General features: G+C 41.4%; 1 protein-coding gene across 4 annotated transcripts in view; it reads left to right on the forward strand.

Moving 5' to 3' along the window:
- The window catches only part of RYR3 (ryanodine receptor 3), a 565,081-nt gene that overhangs the window by 363,514 nt on the left and 181,841 nt on the right, over positions 1–19,726 (forward strand). The window lies entirely within an intron of this gene.

The raw sequence follows: 19,726 nt of genomic DNA on the forward strand, positions 1-19,726 counted from the left end.
ACATATGCACAATGTGCAGGTTTGTTACATATGTATCCATGTGCCATGTTGTTTTGCTGCACCCATTAACTCGTCATTTAGCATTAGGTATATCTCCTAATGCTGTCCCTCCCCCCTCCCCCTACCCCACAACAGTCCCCAGAGTGTGATGTTCCCCTTCCTGTGTCCATGAGTTCTCATTGTTCAATTCCCACCTATGAGTGAGAACATGCGGTGTTTGGTTTTTTGTCCTTGTGATAGTTTACTGAGAATGATGTTTTCCAGTTTCATCCATGTCCCTACAAAGGACACGAACTCATCATTTTTTATGGCTGCATAGTATTCCATGGTGTATATGTGCCACATTTTCTTAATCCAGTCTATCGTTGTTGGACATTTGGGTTGGTTCCAACTCTTTGCTATTGTGAATAGTGCTGCAATAAACATACGTGTGCATGTGTCTTTATAGCAGCATGATTTATAGTCCTTTGGGTATATACCCAGTAATGGGATGGCTGGGTCAAATGGTATTTCTAGTTCGAGATCCCTGAGGAATCGCCACACTGACTTCCACAATGGTTGAACTAGTTTACAGTCCCACCAACAGTGTAAAAGTGTTCCTATTTCTCCACATCCTCTCCAGCACCTGTTGTTTCCTGACTTTTTAATGATGGCCATTCTAACTGGTGTGAGATGGTATCTCATTGTGGTTTTGATTTGCATTTCTGTGATGGCCAGTGATGATGAGCATTTTTTCATGTGTTTTTTGGCTGCATAAATGTCTTCTTTTGAGAAGTGTCTGTTCATGTCCTTCGCCCACTTTTTGATGGGGTTGTTTTTTTCTTGTAAATTTGTTTGAGTTCATTGTAGATTCTGGACTTCCTATTTTTCAACAATGCCGAACTTTGTCCAGATTTATCTCTCTAATCCTTGTACTATAGATGACTCCTACCATTTTGACCCATGACGAAACAAGATTATAACTTGTTCTGCAGGGCTGACTGTCTCTAAGACATGAAATTTCAAGAGGAAGATTGTCTTGTCTGAGTATTATATATAATCAGTCTGCTCCTTGGTACAGATTCAGCAAATTTATCATTTGTCTAAAGAAGAAGGAATTTCTCAGGTTTAATATCATTGCTTTTTATCTTGTTTCCTATTCCTATCCATCTTGGAACACACTTTCAAATCATAGACTAGAGCAATTAACTGTCAAGATAGGATCGGTTTGTCTGAAAACACTACTTTGGGGTTCATACATCTTACTGCCCTTTATATTGACCTTTTATCTTTGTCAGAATATCTCTGAAGGGAACAAATCTCACCATTCGTCCGCAGAAGTATTGAAACCTCTGGAAGAGTGTATGGGGGACTTGGCACTGGCAACCCTTGATAGGGTAGTTCAGTCAGGCACTCTGGAAAGGGCGGGTCTTTTTTGAGGACGTGCCAGCAGCACTCTGAAGCCACAAAAACGTGAATTTAGACTCCCTTTGTGGTTACCGCCAAAGGAGAACTGAAAATAGGCTGAGTTACCCATATGTCTCCTATAACACCTGCTGAGAGTCTCTTTTGAAAGTGGATGTTCCTTTCCCACCTTCTTTTTCTTTTTTTTTTTTTTTTTTTTTTTTTTTCCTGAGACAGGGTCTTGCTCTGTCATCCAGGCTGGAGTGCAGTGGTGTGATCTCCGCTCACGGCAACCTCCACGTCACGGTTCAAGCAATTCTCATGCCTCAGCCTCCCGAGTAGCTGGGATTACAGGCATGCGCCACCATGTCTGGCTAATTTTTGTATTTTTAGTAGAGACAGGGTTTCATCATGTTGGCCAGGCTGGTCTCGATCTTTTGACCTCAAACAGTCTGCCCTCCTCAGCCTCCCAAAGTGCTGGGATTACAGGCATGAGCCACCACAGCTGGCCCTTTCCTACCTTCTTTTTAACAGAGAGTTTGTCGTGGCTGGGGGTCCCACCAGGTGACCATTTCATGTGAGGTAAATGGAGTCAGTCAGATGAAGTCACTTGTCACCTGCCTCTGTGAAGCCTCCCCCTACGCCTGTGAATGGTGTTCGGGCACCAAGGATTGCAGTGTGCAGCCCCGCTACCTCAGGCCTCAGGCACACAGACCACATTCTGTCTGTCTTGGCAAAACACGCACACCTAAGAGGCCAGCCCTGTATGAGACTGCATGTCTTCACCTCATGCTTCTTCCCTTCCCCAGGAGGAGTTATGAGAGGTTCACGCTTCGTGTCATCAGTGCTCTATCCTGGGATCCCAGAAATAGACGAAATGGTCGAGGTGATCAGGCATGTTTGGCTTCTCTGCTGAATGTTCCAGACATGATGAATCCCCTCACTCAAGCCTGGCATTTTAAAATAAATTCTAGAGAGTGGTTTAACAACCACCACCCCTATATATTGTTTTTAATATGATCAAAGAGAGACAAGGTTGCTGATTGCAGAACCAGATGCATTGAAGGGTCAAAATCCTTTAAATTATTGATAACTTTGTTCACGTTATTTCATATCTGATTTCTATTACCCTTGCATTTGATGAAATAATAAAAGTGTAGATAGTGTTAGAAACATTCTACAATGAATTGGCAGTTTACCAAATACTTCCACACATATTCATTTACTGCTGTTAGTTTTCTACATTCCTCCATCATATAGTTGGGGGAAGCAGGACTCAGAAGAATTAAGGGGTACTTGTTTATTCTTTCTACCCTTACCCGGTTCCAGAAAAACGTCCGAGTGTCTGATTGTCACCAGCCCAAGGTACCTAAAGTGAGTAAAGCTATGGCTTGAAGGCAGGTCTTCTGTCTCTTTGTATTGTACTGTGCTTCTCCACTGTACCATGAGGCTTGCCAAAGAACTTACCAGCATATGTACCATGAGCTACAAACACATATGGAACGGCTTTTTAAAATCACTTTTTTTTATCTTGCCTACTACATCTGTGAGATATCTCACTATTGTGACTCGAAATCTGAACCCAACGGAATGCAATGTTTTAACATTTAAAATTTCACCAAACCAAGGATCTGAATTGTTTTCAGATAAGGCGGTGGTGGGCCCGCCCTGCAGTCCCTCCACTGTGAGCAGCTGATGTTGGCCAGTGACCTGCAGAGAAGCCACAACTTTTCTAGGAAAGAGAGAGCAACGGTGTCCTGACACTCACATTCTGAAATCTGCTAGCTGGTTCAATGGTGAAGGGATTTGCCTAAATTAACTCCAAGCCATATTGTTAATGAAAGCTGTTACAGTATCATCAAAGGATCAAATGATAATGAACAAGTGAAAAAAAACTAACAATAGTAGCCACTATACTGTCACTTTTTTTTTTTTCATATCTCCATCGAGAAAATTCCCTAGAAAATGTTTTGCTTGTTCCTTCTGGCAGTACTTCTCCAACGCTGCAGTTTAAGCAGCATTTCCTTGAATGTAAATATATAGGCACTGAATTATTCTTCCAGAAGAGGCTGACCAGGTATTTCTGCTAAATTCTAAAATTAACAAAATAAAAATCACCTGTCAAATTTTACAGATTAAAATGTGGTACCTTCTTGATCTCTGCCATTTGTTGAATGCTTTCCCCATGGGAGAAGGAAGCTCCATGCTAGCATTTTATCTCTATGCTTAGAGGCCTTGAGATGACCCATTGCAATTCAGCTTTGGGTGGCATCGGTTAAGAACTGAGTTATAGGTGAGCATGACTGAATCTTTCTGAAGGAGGTGAACATCCCTCTTCTGTCTTTAGCCCTGTGCTGTTTGCCACAGAATGTTACCTCTCGCAGAGATTAGGTGGCACTCTTGGCCTTGAATAGCACCTGCTCTCCCCTGCCACTCTTCTTCTAATGAAGACCGGAACTGGAGGTGACCTTGAACCTGTCAAGCCCCAAAGCCCTTACGTATGTTACCTCTTGCCTATTCACGAAACAGCCTAGGAGGCCTAAACCAAAATTCTCTCCCAGCTAAATGCTGTAGCATGTTTAGTGCTGAGAGGAAGAAAACATCTATACGAAATAAGTCCTAGCCCCTCAACACAAATACGCACATGCAAAGTAAGATAACTTAGTAGTAAGTACATCTGCAGAGCTCAGGCAGTATTTCTAAGCCTCTTCTCTAAATTCTCTCCAAAGAGCCTCTCCCTAAACATACACACAAACGCCTCCTCTGTGAAGTCTTTCAAACTCATTCTTCTTCCCTCTACCCCTTCCATATTGTGGAATTTCTAGTAGTGTATGTATGACTTTCCATCTTATGTGAGGTATTGGTATATGTATTTGTTTTCCTCACCAGGTCTTAATGCAGGGAGCATGTCGTACTTGTTTCCACGCTCAGCTCTATGGCACAAATCTTTTTGACCTCCAACTGAATATTGGTCACTTGAGGCTTATAAAAAAGAATAAAACAGAGACCTTTCAGAAAAAGGAGGAAATGGGTATGGCTAGGCAACTCAAAATAATCATGAGGTTGGATGTACTATAATAAAAGTACAGACAAAATACAGTAGGTGGCCAGAGGAGGAGATTGGGAAATTGTCTGTGAAGAATGTAGATGGATGGATAAAATAAGAAGGAAAAGGCATTTTTAATGAAAAAAAAAAAAAGCTGCTTCAACAAAGGCCCATGGGCAGCAAAGTTCATGTCATAAACAGGAATGGCAACAAGTTGAGATTGGCTGAGTTATAAAAAGAATAGAATGGGTCAGAATGAAAAAAAAAAAAAAGAGTGGTGTTAGAATATAGAACATCTTGAAAAATCCAACGGCTATATTCCCAGCTACAGGGGAGGCTGAGGCGGGAGAATGGCGTGAACCCAGGAGGCAGAGCTTGCAGTGAGCCGAGATAGTGCCACTGCAGTCCGGCCTGGGCGACAGAGCGAAAATTCTGTCTCAAAAATCCAGCAGCTAAACCGTACGCAGGCTTAGAGTGTTACTCTTTGTTATACCCGTGTATTCTGTAATACTTGGTCTCCCAATTGTGGGGAGGGAGGGGCGAACACTTACGTGGTACCCACTTTGTCCTGAGCGTTGTCTTGAGCACTTGCATAAATATTACCTCGTTTAATTCTCATGAGAACAATCTGTAATACACAATTCTATTTCTATTTTACAATGGAAGAAACTGAAGTAAAGACAGAGTAAGTAACTTGCCAAAATCACACAGAGGTGGCATAAAACTTCAAAACTTCGTCAACCTGAATTCAACGCCCATCCTTATCACTTATGTAATAACATCCTGCCCCCTATAGGCAATGGCTGTGAAATGGCTTAAGGACTAAATCATGAATTTACTTAACAATACTGAGATAGTTATGAGCACAGGGCTCTGGAGTTAGGCTGCCTAGTCTTAAATTCTTAACTTCTCCCAGAATTCATGATATCCAGGAGACTGAGCGTGAGACAGCTTCTCTGTGCCTCAGTTTTCTCACCTATGAAATGGACATGGCATATACATACTTACCTCATTGGGTTGATATAAGCATTACATTAGTTATATGCAAATTGCTTAAATGTGTGGCATATAGTGAGTGCTTAATTTTAACCATTTTTTGGCTATTGTTTGTTGATTACTTGCCATATTAGGCACAAATCAAACTGCTTTAGCAAGACAGTAGTCTTTTAATTAATGATTTAGTCCTTACCAGCTTTGTATAGCCCTCCCTACAGCGGGGAGACACTGGGAACAGGGGCATCCGTTAGGATTTCATCGCAGTGCTCTGGGTGAGAGGTTGTGAGGACTTGAATAAGGCTGGTATGGTAGGCAGGATAATTGACCCCAAAGATGTTCACATCCCACTTCCTAGAACCTATGGATATGTTAGGTTAAATGGTCCAAAAAAAAATGCAGATGGAATTAAGATTGCTAATCAGAAAATCTGGTTTATTGGAGTTGACCCAAAGTAATCCCAAGGGTTCTCAAGAGTGAGAGAGATCGACAGAAGAGAGCCAGAGATATGCAACATGAGAGGGATGTGGCTTAAATTTCCTGAAGGAAGGGGTCATGAGCCAACAAATGAATGCTGCCTCTAGAAGTTAAAAAAAAAAAAAAAGGCTAGGAAATGGATTGTCTCCCAGAACCTTCAGAAAGGATTGCACCTTGCCACACCTTGCTTTCAGTCTAGATCTGGGTCAGACTTCTGATCTATAGAATCATCGGACCAGAAATTTCTGTTGTTTTAAGCCACTAAGTTTGTGGTAATCTGTCACAGCAGCAATAGAAAAGGTGGTGACAACAAAAAGTATTTTTGAGATGTCAGACATGTTAGAGGTAGGGTTGCCATATCGTGGCACCCAATTAGAAATGTGAAGAAGAAGAAGGCATTAAAGAGAGCATTATAGTTTCCTGGAAGATGGTCAGGCGCATAATAGACATGCAGATGGGGTAAGTTTGGGAAGAGGGGCAGAACTTTACTTTTATTTAGCTCCATAGAGGTTGCAGGAAGATTTTCCACACAGTCTGATTTGCCTTGATACCCTGCATGGCAAACAAAACAGACGTCATTAGTCCCAGCTTAGAGATGAGGAAATGGGGACTCCCAGGCGGTTAGCAACTTGCCTACCTCACAGGTGGCAAAGCAGGCATAAAAAATCATTGTACTGGGCTCCTGGAATGGTGCTTCACAGTAATCGATGCTTAAAAAGTATTCTGTGATCTGTTTAATTAATCAGTGTCAGGCCCTCTCTTTTGGTAGCCTGTGCTTTAGTGACGGGGAAGAGAGTTTGGTTCTCAGGTGGGAGGAAGTCAAACACTTAATTGAGTACCTCCTTTGTGCCCGGTACTGCGCTTGGCACTTCACCTTACCTCGTTTGATTTTATCCTCGCAACAAGCAACCAAGTATAGTGACCTCTAGACTCCCATTTTATGCACTAGGCAACTAAGCCTGAGAGTAGAAAAATAATTTGGACAAAGTCTTGCAACAAGTAAGTAAAAGGCCAAGATCTGAATTGCAATCCGGACCCACACTCTTTCCAGAGTACCGTGCAGGGATGCCTGGAAAGGGGGCCATGGGGATGGAAAAAAGGGGATAGGGAAGCATGGATGTTTAGGGTACATGGCCAGTAGCTTGCCTCATAATCACTTATTCTCTATATTGAAACTAAAAAGCAATTCGATGACTTTCCCAGCTGAGTGAAGACAGAGGCCCCAGGTCCCTGAGTCCTTTGCTGTGCCATCTTTGCCTCATCTTTATTTCAGAGGCATCCCTCCCTAACACATCAGCAGGTGCCCTCTGTCCTCACTGTGCTCTTTTCCCCACCATCATCATCGGTCATTTAATCGCCTACATGTATTGAGAAAGTGATTATGAGGCTAGTTGACAGATTTCAAAAACAGGATAATTATCTTAGTCTGATGGATGAAACCCCTTGGGACTCTAGAGCAGGACTGGCAGAATCAGGCTGCAAACACAGTCTCACTGGTGGCTTGCAGGGCTGCCTCTGTCAGATATGGGTATCTATCTGGCTAGGGAAGCAGTTCTGGGAGTGAAGCATTTGATTCTACACTTGTCTCCATCCTTAGAGAGATGGAGGCTCTGCCCAAGGTAGAAAACCACAGACAGAGGGAAATTTAGAAACAGATTTAGCAGAAATACACACCTGTCACGAGCCTATCTAGACACAGCCTGTCCTGAGAGCCAAGTTCTGTGGGCCAGTATGACTGGGGCAGTTTTGTGGGATACACAGCCAATCATGGATAGAGTCAGGAGGATCCATATCCGCCACACCTTCTCCTGGACAGCACTCACTACCACCTGTTTATAGGAACTTAGATTTGTTTATTCAATTGAAGCATTGCTTTGCCTAAAGAAACCATAAAGCGAGGCTTGGGTTAAGAAGGGCCATCATTGTTGGGGAAATTCCATCCCTGCCACACCTGTCTTGTCAGTTTTTACATGGTAATGGTGAGGATTGAATGATCATTCAGGCACAGTAATTAAGAGTCGGACACAGGAAGCTCTTAGTAAATGTTGGCTATATTATTTGATATGGTTTGGCTCTGTGTCCCCACCCAAATCTCCTGTGGAATTGTAATCCCCACTTGTTGAAGGAGGGGCCTGGTGGGAGATGATTGAATCATGCGGGCGGGGCTTCCCCCGTTCTGTTCTCGTAATAGAGTTCCCACAAGATCTGGTTGTTTGAAAGTGTATAGTTCTTCCCCGTTCATACGCGCTCCCTCTCTCCTGCTCTGCCATGATAAGATGCGCTTGCTTCCTGTCTGCCTTCCACCACAATTGTAAGTTTTCTGAGGCCTCCCAGCCATGCTTCCTATACAGCCTGCAGAACTGTGAGTCAATTAAACCTCTCTTCTTCATAAATTATGCAATCTCAGGTAGTTCTTTATAGCAGTGTGAGAATGGACTAATACATTATGATAATGAGAGGTAGGATGTTCTAGAAGGCAGTTTGAACTTTTATTCTTCAGCCAAGGAGGCCAATATAGAAAGATACAAATGTACATACCCAAAAATTAAATACAGACCCGGGATGTGTCCTGCTGTTTCCTGTGGAGCCTGGGGCCAGCCCTACACCATCACGTGCCTCGAGGGCTCTGATAGCCAGTGCCTGTTGTGTGCCCTGATAACACGCTATAAACACAGCAGTTCTTATCACCCAAGAACAATGCTCCAGGTTGTCTTCACAGGTTTTTCCTTTCACTGCAGAGAGCCTTGTAACTTTATTCTGAGTAATCACAACAACATCCTTGCTCTAGCAAAATGAGGCCAAAACGGTACCTACTGCACAACCTGGGCCAGAGAGGCACTGGGGAAGCACAGAGAAATTTGCATGATGAATTCTCCAAAAGTCCTCTTGAAGTCCATGGATTTAACTTTTTCCCTGACCTTCTCTGCTAATAAGTAGTAGATATTTGGCGACTTTGTAATTCAGACCAGACTTTTGGCCTAGAGGAAGCTCTAGGGCACAGAGCACAGAGGGCATGAGTTTTCCCCCCCAGTAAATCTTCCCAACTAAATCTAGAGGGTGTTATTGCATCACCTGACCCCTGACACAGGAAGCTTCATTTCTCTGCCAGCAATCAGGACAGACATCAAAGAGGCCATCAAGTTGCCACAGCTCATCTCCTCGATGTAAATGATTAGTGATGTGCAGTGATGCTTTGATAATGGCCACTTACTCACCATAGTCAGTAACCACTGGAATTTTGAGATTTTATTTCTTCATCCTCAGGTTTTACTGTTAGGAAAAGCAAGCTGGGTACCATCAAAATAGGGCATTAAAATGTGATGGTAAAATTCTCGATGCTCATTAATTTAACCCAATGAAGCCAAAGGCTTTCGTTTGCCATTTTAGTAAATTGACACAACCCTTTCAAGAGCTCCATGGGTCAGATAGAAATAGAATCATGGAATATTAAGCCACAAGTGACTTGACTTCACAGAAGTGCACAGAGACACAGAGAGGTAGGTGACTTGCCCAAGGTCACATAGCCAGAGCTAGAACAAAGGACTCTTATTCCCTGACCAGTGCTCTTGTTCCCATACCACACTTAGATTCATTTTCTTCAACATAAATTTTATATTGCTAATTTCATTTTATTGGTAAAGAAATCAAGGCTCCGGGAAAATGAGTAATCTGCCCAGCTGAGAGTCAGAAAAAGAACTAAAGCTTTATGATTTGGGAGATTTTATTTCTGAATCCATTTTATGGTTTATTAAAAGAGCATCATCTAGACAGAATAATATAAATTTAAAACATTAATAAAGACTATTTTTCTGAGTTTTATGGAGCTATTAAAAGTAAACAGCTCTAAGATGGTCAAGTAGATGTGCTTAGATTCCAGCAGCGTGGGTTTGAATTCAAGCTCTGACATTCACTAATTGATTGTAATATTAGGCAACTTCCTTAACCTCTGTATATTTCAGTTTCTCTATATGAAAAATGAGAATAATAATAGCTCCTATCCTGGTGAGTGGGGGCTAGGGAATATAAGGATTAAATAAAATAGTGCTCAGCTTGATGTCCTGGTTCTTGGAAGTTTGTATGCCTCAGCTTCTGAAATGAGTATACAAAGCATAGATCATAAGAACTTCATCTCCACATTTATCTTTTCCGATGCTTTCAGCAAACAAGCAACAGGAAGCCCAACTCAGGTAGAACAGCCATTAACGGATTTCACTGGCTGACACCTGTGAGTTTAGCAATGGAGCCAGCCAAGGACTGAGTTCATCCAGTGGCTCTGCTCACTCTCCGGGCAGTCATCTTGCTTCTTGTTCCAGCTTTGCCCTCGAGCTGGTAGTAAGATGGTGGCTGCAGTTCTGGGCCTCATATCCATGCACTACAGTGTCCAAGGGAAAACTGAGAAAGTTTATCCTGCCCTGATATTGCAAGCAAGGATCCCGAGATCACTTTTGATTACAAAAACTTGGTCACAGGCCAATCCGTGTACTAGAGTGTGACCTAGAAAATAGAACATGCTGGTTGACTTAAGTCAACAGGGTCTATTTCTGAAATAAGTTTGGGTCATTTTACATACCTGAGGAGCATAGGCTGTAAGTTGGAGAGGCAGAAACCTGTGCAAAGGCAGGGTTCTGTTAAGAAGGAAGAAGAGACAAATGGATGCTATGTATGTGGCCAGTAATATTCATTATGCATGATGGTTATCAGCATCTTTAATTTATTCAGGGGTTAATGTTGACATGCAGCCAGCTCTAGCTCGTGATTTTCAGAGGGAGAACAGGGCAAAAAGAAAAGCTGTGTTCTAGAAACTGGAGACTGTGCTGTCTGTAATCTACGTATGTTATCTAATGGTCCACAACAGTTCTGCAGTAGGTGCTTTCTGTGTTTAATGTCAGCTCTGGCTTCACAAGAGCTCTGAGCCAGATTCAGGCAGACCTCAGTTATATCAGTAGCCCTGCAATTTACTCCAGTTGCCTCAACAATACATAGAAGACTGTATCTCTCTTGGGTCCCAGTTTCTGTGGGCACATTTGCCATGGCTTTGTAACGGAGACTCTCCGGTCTGGTTTGTAGCTTCAGAAAAGAGTTAATCATCCTCAACTCAAGCCTTTCTTAACAGCTGGAGTACATTAGTTTTCTATTGTTGCTATAACAAATTATCACAAACTTAATGGAACTGAAAACAACACAAATTGACTTCTTATAGTTCTGGAGGTCACAAGTCAACAGTAGGCTAGTAGGGCTGCATTCCTTCTGGACTCTCTAGGGGAGAATATACATTTCATGCCTTTCCCAGCTTCTTCACATCTGAAAAGTCTCTTTTGTAAGGTAACATATTCATATGTTCTGGTAATTAGGACATGGACATTTGGGGGAGTTGGAGGGACATTATTTAGCCTACTACTGGGTGAAAGAAAGTAGAGGTCAAAATACACTTATTCTTTACACTTCGAAATTATCTACCACCTGTTCATGCCTCCAGAGCATTTACAGCATGCCACAAGCTGACTTTTCAATCACTTAGAATTTAAAAATAAGTGTACATCCTTTAGATGCACATAATTATTTTTCTTTTCCCATTGTAATGTGAGCATTATAAATTGCTTTCTAAGTGTAACCTAAGTGTGGTGTAATTTTGTTTGCTCCTTCTTCTCAAAGGGATTGGATGACTTTTTCTTCCAAACTGACCCAGATTTAAGAGCACTCACAAAAATATAACACCAGCATAGGTTTGAGATCTGTAAGCTGCAGGGATTTGCTTTGCCAGTGGCCAACCTCTACTCTTTGATCATAACGTACTTCATTGCGTGGTGGCCACTTGGATTGTGATCTAAATTTGGAGGAGGAAATAAAAGATTATTTACAGACCCCTGCAGCCTAAAAATTTAAACCTGCACCATGAAAATAAGTGACCTTTCCTTTATGGTAGTTGGCATTGCAAAGCTGGTAATTTTACCATTTAAAAAGGAGTTATACCAACTTTGGTAGGGGAATCTCTAGAGAATTTCTCATAAGGGTCAGACATGGTGTGCTTGGGTTCTAAAGTCAGAGGAGGAAGTTACAAAATGACAAGTGGAGGGGAATAAACAATAATAAGTGATACCTGGGCTCCAAACTGATGTACTAAGGCTAGCTCAAATTTAAAGACACTCTAACTCTTTGTTATTGTATAAAAGGTCTGACTAGTCCAAAAATCAGGTAATGAGTAGTTTTGTTTTTTTCCTTTTTGAAATATCCCTCAGGCATCAAGTCTCCCTAAACAATACAGTGCCTTGGAAATATTTCCGTTCTGAGTTAGCCTGAATAATCATTTAAAATGCAGCTTATAGATCATATATTTGATATCATTGCCTTAATGTGACTACCCCTAATTACACTAATTGCAAAAGTGAAGTGAATTAGAATGTTAATAGTAATCTCATAAATGAAGCCATTTATAATTATCAAGGAAACCATCTGTACATGACTAGCTTCCCTAAGACATTCTGTTCAAGAGGATTTGCTTTATTTCTCATCAGAAAACATGTGCTTGGCGACATATTTTTCTTTCTTTTTCCTTTTTGAAAAGAACACTATATAATAATCCCATGAACTGAACCATCGAGTGCACTTGGCAAGGCCTTCTTGAAATTCTGCTAAGTCAGTGCACAAAAATCCTAGAGATGCAACAAGGTCTGCTGAGGCGTCCTTGTTATGTGTGGTGGCTCTGAGTGGGGTTAAGTGGTGTGCACATGCCTGTGTGCGTGTGTGAAAGAGTAAGATGGGCCATACTTTGTGGCAAATGGTAGATTTAACCTGTTTACCTCAACATCATCTTGCTTCTGATGGCTGTCCCACTTTGAGAGTCATGTTTCTTACCAATACCGAAGTATTTTGTAGTCATTAAAGGGTAGCATTTCCAAAGATGAACTTAGAAAAGCAACAGAAATAAAATCATTATTTAGTTGTAACTCTTCTTAAAATCTCTGTTGCTCTTTGTTTATGAAAGAGATTCAAATAAATTCACAAGAAATAAGTCCCTCCTTTGCTATTTGAAAATCCTACCAAAACTGGGGAGTCCATTCCAAGATGGCCAAATAGGAACAGCTCCGGTCTGCAGCTCCCAGCATGATCGCGCAGAAGACGGGTGATTTCTGCATTTCCAACTGAGGTACCTGGTTCATGTCATTGGGACTGGTTGGACAGTGGATGCAGCCCATGGAGGGTGAGCCAAAGCAGGGCAGGGCGTCGCCTCACCCAGAAAGTGCAAGGGGTTGGGGGATTTCCCTTTCCTAGCCAAGGGAAGCCGTGACAGACTGTACATGGAAAAACGGGACACTCCTGCCCAAATACAGTGCTTTACCCAAGGTCTTAGCAACCAGCAGACAAGGAGATTCTCTCCCATACCTGGCTTAGCAGTTCCCATGCCCATGGAGCCTTGTTCACTGCTAGCACAGCAGTCTGAGATCAAACTGCAAGGTGGCAGCCTGGCTGGGGGAGGGGTGTCCACCATTGCTGAGGCTTGAGTAGGTAAACAAAACAGCTGGTAAGCTCAAACTGGGCGGAGCCCACTGCAGCTCAGCAAGGCTTACTGCCTCTATATATTCCACCTCTGTGGGCAGGGCATAGCTGAACAAAAGGCAGCAGACAACTTCTGCAGACTTAAATGTCCCTGTCTGACAGCTCTGAAGAGAGCAGTGGTTCTCCCACCATGGCGTTTGAGCTCTGAGAATGGACAGACTACCTCCTCAAGTGGGTCCCTGACCCCCATGTAGCCTAACTGGGAGACACCTCCTAGTAGAGGACGACTGACACCTCATACAGATGGGTTCCCCTCTGGAATGAAGCTTCCAGAGGACGGATCAGGCAGCAATATTTGCTGTTCTGCAATATTTGCTATTCTGTAGCCTCCACTGGTGATACCCAGGCAAACAGGGTCTGGAGTGGACCTCCAGCAAAGTCTAACAGACCTGCAGCTGAGGGACCTGCCTGTTAGAAGGAAAACTAACAAATAGAAAGGAATAGCATCAACATCAACAGAAAGGACATCCATACCAAAGCCCCATCTGTAGATCACCAGTATCAAAGACCAAAGGTAGATAAAACCACAAAGATGGGGAGAAACCAGAGCAGAAAAGCTGAAAATTCTAAAAATCAGAGTGCCTCTTCTCCTCCAAAGAATCACAGGTCCTCACCAGCAACAGAAGAAAGCTGGACAGAGTTGACAGAAGTAGGGTTCAGAAAGTTGGTAATAACAAACTTCTCCAAGCTAAAGGAGGATATATGAACCCATCGCAAGGAAGCTAAAAACCTTGAAAAAAGGTTAGACGAATGGCTAACTGGAATAAACAGTGTAGGGAAGACATTAAATGACCTGATGGAGCTGAAAACCATGGCACAAGAACTTCGTGACACATGCACAAGCTTCAATAGCTGATTTGATCAAGTGGAAGAAAGGGTATCAGTGATCGAAGATCAAATTAATGAAGTAAACTAAGAAGACAAGGTTAGAGAAAAAAGAGTAAAAAGAAACAAAGCCTCCAAGAAATATGGGACTATGTGAAAAGACCAAATCAGCGTTTGACTGGTGTACCTGAAAGTGATGAGGAGAATGGAACCAAGTTGGAAAACACTCTTCAGGATATTACCCTGAAGGATAATATTCCCCAACCTAGCAAGACAGGCCAACATTGAAATTCAGGAAATACAGAGACCACAAAGATACTCCTTGAGAAGAGCAACCCCAAGACACATAATTGTCAGATTCACCAAGGTTGAAATGAAGGAAAAAATGTTAAGGGCAGCCAGAGAGAAAGGTCAGGTTACCCACAAAGGGAAGTCCATCAGACTAAGAGCGGATCTCTCAGCAGAAACCCTACAAGCCAGAAGAGAGTGGGGGCCAACATTCAACATTCTTAAAGAATTTTCAACCCAGAATTTCATATCCAGCCAAACTAAGCTTCATAAGTGAAGGAGAAATAAAATCCTTTACAGACAAGCAAATGCTGAGAGATTTTGTCACCACCAGGCCTGCCTTACAAGAGCTCCTGAAGGAAGCACTAAACATGGAAAGGAACAACCAGTACCAGCCACTGCAAAAACATGCCAAATTGTAAAGACCATCAATGCTATGAAGAAACTGCATCAATTAATGGGCAAAATAACCAGCTAATATCATAATGACAGGATCAAATTCACACATAACAATATTAACCTTAAATGTAAATGGGCTAAATGCCCCAATTAAAAGACACAGACTGCAAATTAGATAAGGAGTCAAGACCCATCAGTGTTTTGTGTTCAGGAGACCTATCTCACGTGCAGAGACACAGAAAGGCTCAAAATAAAAGGATGGAGGAAGATCTATGAAGCAAATGGAAAGCAAAAAAAAAAAAAAAAAAAAAAAGAAGCAGGGGTTGCAATCCTAGTCTCTGGGAAAACAGACTTTAAACCAACAAAGATCAAAAGAGACAAAAGGGATCAATTCAACAAGAAGAACTAACTGTCCTAAATATATACGCACCCAATACAGGAGCACCCAGATTCATAAAGCAAGTCCTTAGAGACCTACAAAGAGACTTAGACTCCCACACAATAATAACGGGAGACTTTGACACCTCACTGTCAATATTAGATCAACAAGACAGAAGGTTAATAAGGATATCCAGGACTTGAACTGAGCTCTGCACCAAGCAGACCTAATAGACATCTACAGAACTCTCCACCCCAAATCAACAGAATATACATTCTTCTCAGCACCACATTGCACTTATTCTAAAATTGACCACATAATTGGAAGTAAAGCACTGCTCAGCAAATGTAAAAGAACAGAAATCACAACAAACTGTCTCTCAGACCACAGTGCCATCAAATTGGGACTCAGGATTAAGAAATTCACTCAAAACCGCACAACTACATGGAAACTCAACAACCTGCTCCTGGGTTGTCAATAATGAAATGAAGGCAGAAATAAAGATGTTCTTTGAAACCAATGACAACAAAGACACAGTGTACCAGAATCTCTGGGACACATTTAAAGCAGTGTGTGAGGGAAATTTATAGCACGAAATGCCACAAGAGAAAGCAGAAAAGATCTAAAATTGACACCCTAACATCACAATTAAAAGAACGAGAGAAGCAAGAGCAAACAAATTCAAAAGCTAGCAGAAGGCAAGAAATAAGATCAGAGCACAACTGAAAGAGACAGACACACATACACAAAAAAAAACCTTCAAAAAATCAATGAATCCAGGAGCTGGTTTTTGAAAAGATCAACAAAATTGATAGACCGCTAGCAAGACTAATAAAGAAGAAAAGAGAGAAGAATCAAATAGACGCAATAAAAAATGATAAAAGGGATATCACTGCCAATCCCACAGAAATACAAACTACCATCAGAGAATACTATAAACACCTCTATGCAAATAAGCTAGAAAATCTAGAAGAAATGGATAAATTCCTGGATACTTAGACCCTCCCAAGACTAAACCAGGAAGAAGTTGAATCCCTGAATAGACCAATAACAGGCTCTGAAATTGAGGTAATAATTAATAGCTTACCAACCAAAAAAAGTCCAGGACCAGACAGATTCACAGCCGAATTCTACCAGAGATGCAAAGAGGAGCTGGTACCATTCCCTCTGAAACTATTCCAGTCAATAGAAAAAGAGGGAATCCTCCCTAACTCATTTTATGAGGCCAGCATCATCCTGATACCAAAGCCTGGCAGAGACACAACAAAACATGAGAATTTTAGACCAATATCCCTGATGAACATCGATGCGAAAATCCTCAATAAATACTGGCAAACCGAATCCAGCAGCACATAAAAACCTTATCTGCCACAATCAAGTCAGCTTCATCCCTGGGATGCAAGGCTGGTTCAACATACACAAATCAATAAATGTAATCCATCACATAAACAGAACCAATGACAAAAACCACATGATTATCTCAATAGATGCAGAAAAGGCCTTCAACAAAATTCAACAGCCCTTCATGCTAAAAACTCTCAATAAACTAGGTATTGAAGGGTTATATCTCAAAATGATAAGAGCTATTTATGACAAACCCACAGCAAATATACTGAATGGACAAAAACTGGAAGCATTCCCTTGGAAAACTGGCATAAGACAAGAATGCCCTCTCTTACTACTCCTATTCAACATAGTTTTGGAAGTTCTGGCCGGGCAATCAGACAAGAGAAAGAAATAAAGCGTATTCAATTAGGAAAAGAGGAAGTCAAATTGTCCCTGTTTGCAGATGACATGATTGTATATTTAGAAAACTCCATCGTCTCAGCCCAAAATCTCCTTAAGCTGATAAGCAACTTCAGCAAAGTCCCAGGATACAAAATCAATGTGCAGAAATCACAAGCATTCCTATACACCATTAACAGACAAACAGAGAGCCAAATCATGAGTGAACTCCCATTTACAATAGCTACAAGAAGAATAAAATACCTAGGAATCCAACTTACAAGGGATGTGAAGGATCTCTTCAAGAACTACAAACCACTGCTCAACGAAATAAAAGAGGACACAAACAAATGGAAGAACATTCCATGCTCATGGATAGGAAGAATCAATATCGTGAAAATGGCCATACTGTCCAAGGTAATTTATAGATTCAGTGCCATCCCCCTCAAGCTACCAATGACTTTCTTCACAGAATTGGAAAAATCTACTTTAAATTTCATATGGAACCAAAAAAGAGCCTGCATCGCCAAGACAATCCTAAGCAAAAAGAACAAAGCTGGAGGCATCGTGCTACCTGACTTCAAACTATATTACAAGGCTGCAGTAACCAAAACAGCATGGTACTGGCACCAAAACAGATATATAGACCAATGGAACAGAACAGAGGCCTCAAAAATAACACCACACATCTACAACCATCTGATCTTTGACAAACCTGACAAAAACAAGAAATGAGGAAAGGATTCCCTATTTAATAAATGGTGCTGGGAAAACTGGCTAGCCATATGTAGAAAGCTGAAACTGGATCCCTTCCTTACACCTTATACCAAAATTAATTCAAGATGGATTGAAGACTTAAATGTTAGACCTAAAACTATAAAAACCCTAGAAGAAAACCTAGGCAATACCATTCAGGACATAGGCATGGGGAAGGACTTCAGGACTAAATCAAAAGCAATGGCAACAAAAGCCGAAATAGACAAACAGGATCTAATTAAACTAAAGAGCTTCTGCACGGCAAAAGAAACTACCATCAGAGTGAACAGACAACCTACAGAATGGGAGAAAAATTTTGTAATCTACCCATCTGACAAAGGGCTAATATCCAGAATCTATAAAGAACTCAAACAAATTTACAAGAAAAAAAAAACCCCCATCAAAAAGTGGACAAAGGATATGAACAGACACTTCTCAAAAGAAGACATTTATGCAGCCAACAGACACATGAAAAATTGCTCATCATCACTGGCCATCAGAGAAATGCAAATCAAAACCTCATTGTGAGATACCATCTCACACTAGTTAGAATGGCCATCATTAAAAAGTCAGGAAACAACAGGTGCTGGAGAGGATGTGGAGAAATAGGAACACTTTTACACTGTTGGTGGGAGTGTAAATTAGTTCAACCATTGTGGAAGACAGTGTGGTGATTCCTCAAGGATCTAGAACTAGAAATACCATTTGACCTGGCAATCCCATTACTGGGTATATACCCAGTGGATTATAAATCCTGCTACTATAAAGACATCTGCACATGTATGTTTATTGTGGCACTATTCACCATAGCAAAGACTTTGAACCAACCCAAGTGCCCATCAATGATAGACTGGATTAAAAAAACGTGGCACATATACACCATGGAATACTATGAAACCATAAAAAAGGATGAGTTCATGTCCTTTGCAGGGACATGGATGAAGCTGGAAACCATCATTCTCAGCAAACTAACACAAGGACAGAAAACCAAACATTGCATGTTCTCACTCACAGGTGGGAATTGAACAATGAGAACACTTGGACACAGGGAGGGAAACATCACACACCAGGGCCTGTCAGGGGGTGGGGGTCTGGGGGAGGGATAGCATTAGGAGAAATACCTAATGTAAATGACGACTTGATGGGTGCAGCAAACCAACATGGCACATGTATACCTATGTATCAAACCTGCACGTTGTGCACACATGCCCTAGAACTTCAAGTATAATTAAAAAAAAAAAAGCCTACCAAAATTGTCAGCATTTCCCCATGGATACTATATATATATGTACACAGACACACACATGCACACACACATACAGGTGCTATATGTATGAATCATCTAAGGAGCATAGCATTCCAAAATAATCATAACAAAGCATGATGTCTTTTTCATCAGATCATTTCTGATATCACTTGGAAGGCCCCTCTTTTAACTTCCCGATAGAGCTTTTTCTTCCCTGCTTTAGTCTCCATGTAATGGAGACTTATTCTAGAAATATAAACAACTTCAGATAAAAAAAAGCCATTGGAAGAAAAGAAAGGGGGATCTTATTTCTCTTCTCTAGTTTCTTTTGAATGTATGTGTTACTACAGGAGTTATGCCTTCTTATGAATTGTCTCATTTCCTAATTGTCTTAGACAACACACTTTTACTCATTATTTTACATTTATTTTTTATTAAATGCTTCACATGTATTAGTTTTTCCAACTAGGCTGTAGTGGATAATAATTGTGTCTTGAAATAGTTTCTTGTAGAGTACTTAACCTTGGGCATGTGACAGATACCCAGAAAATGCTGGTCAGTTAAAAGCTAACTTAGAAGTGGCCGTGACCGGAGTTAACTCAGCTACTCAGATGAAGACAGGCAGAAACTTGTGAACTGGTGTATGTCCTGAGTC

The sequence above is a fragment of the Symphalangus syndactylus genome, chromosome 5, assembly GCF_028878055.3.
Source record: "Symphalangus syndactylus isolate Jambi chromosome 5, NHGRI_mSymSyn1-v2.1_pri, whole genome shotgun sequence".
Taxonomy (NCBI): Eukaryota; Metazoa; Chordata; class Mammalia; order Primates; family Hylobatidae; genus Symphalangus; species Symphalangus syndactylus.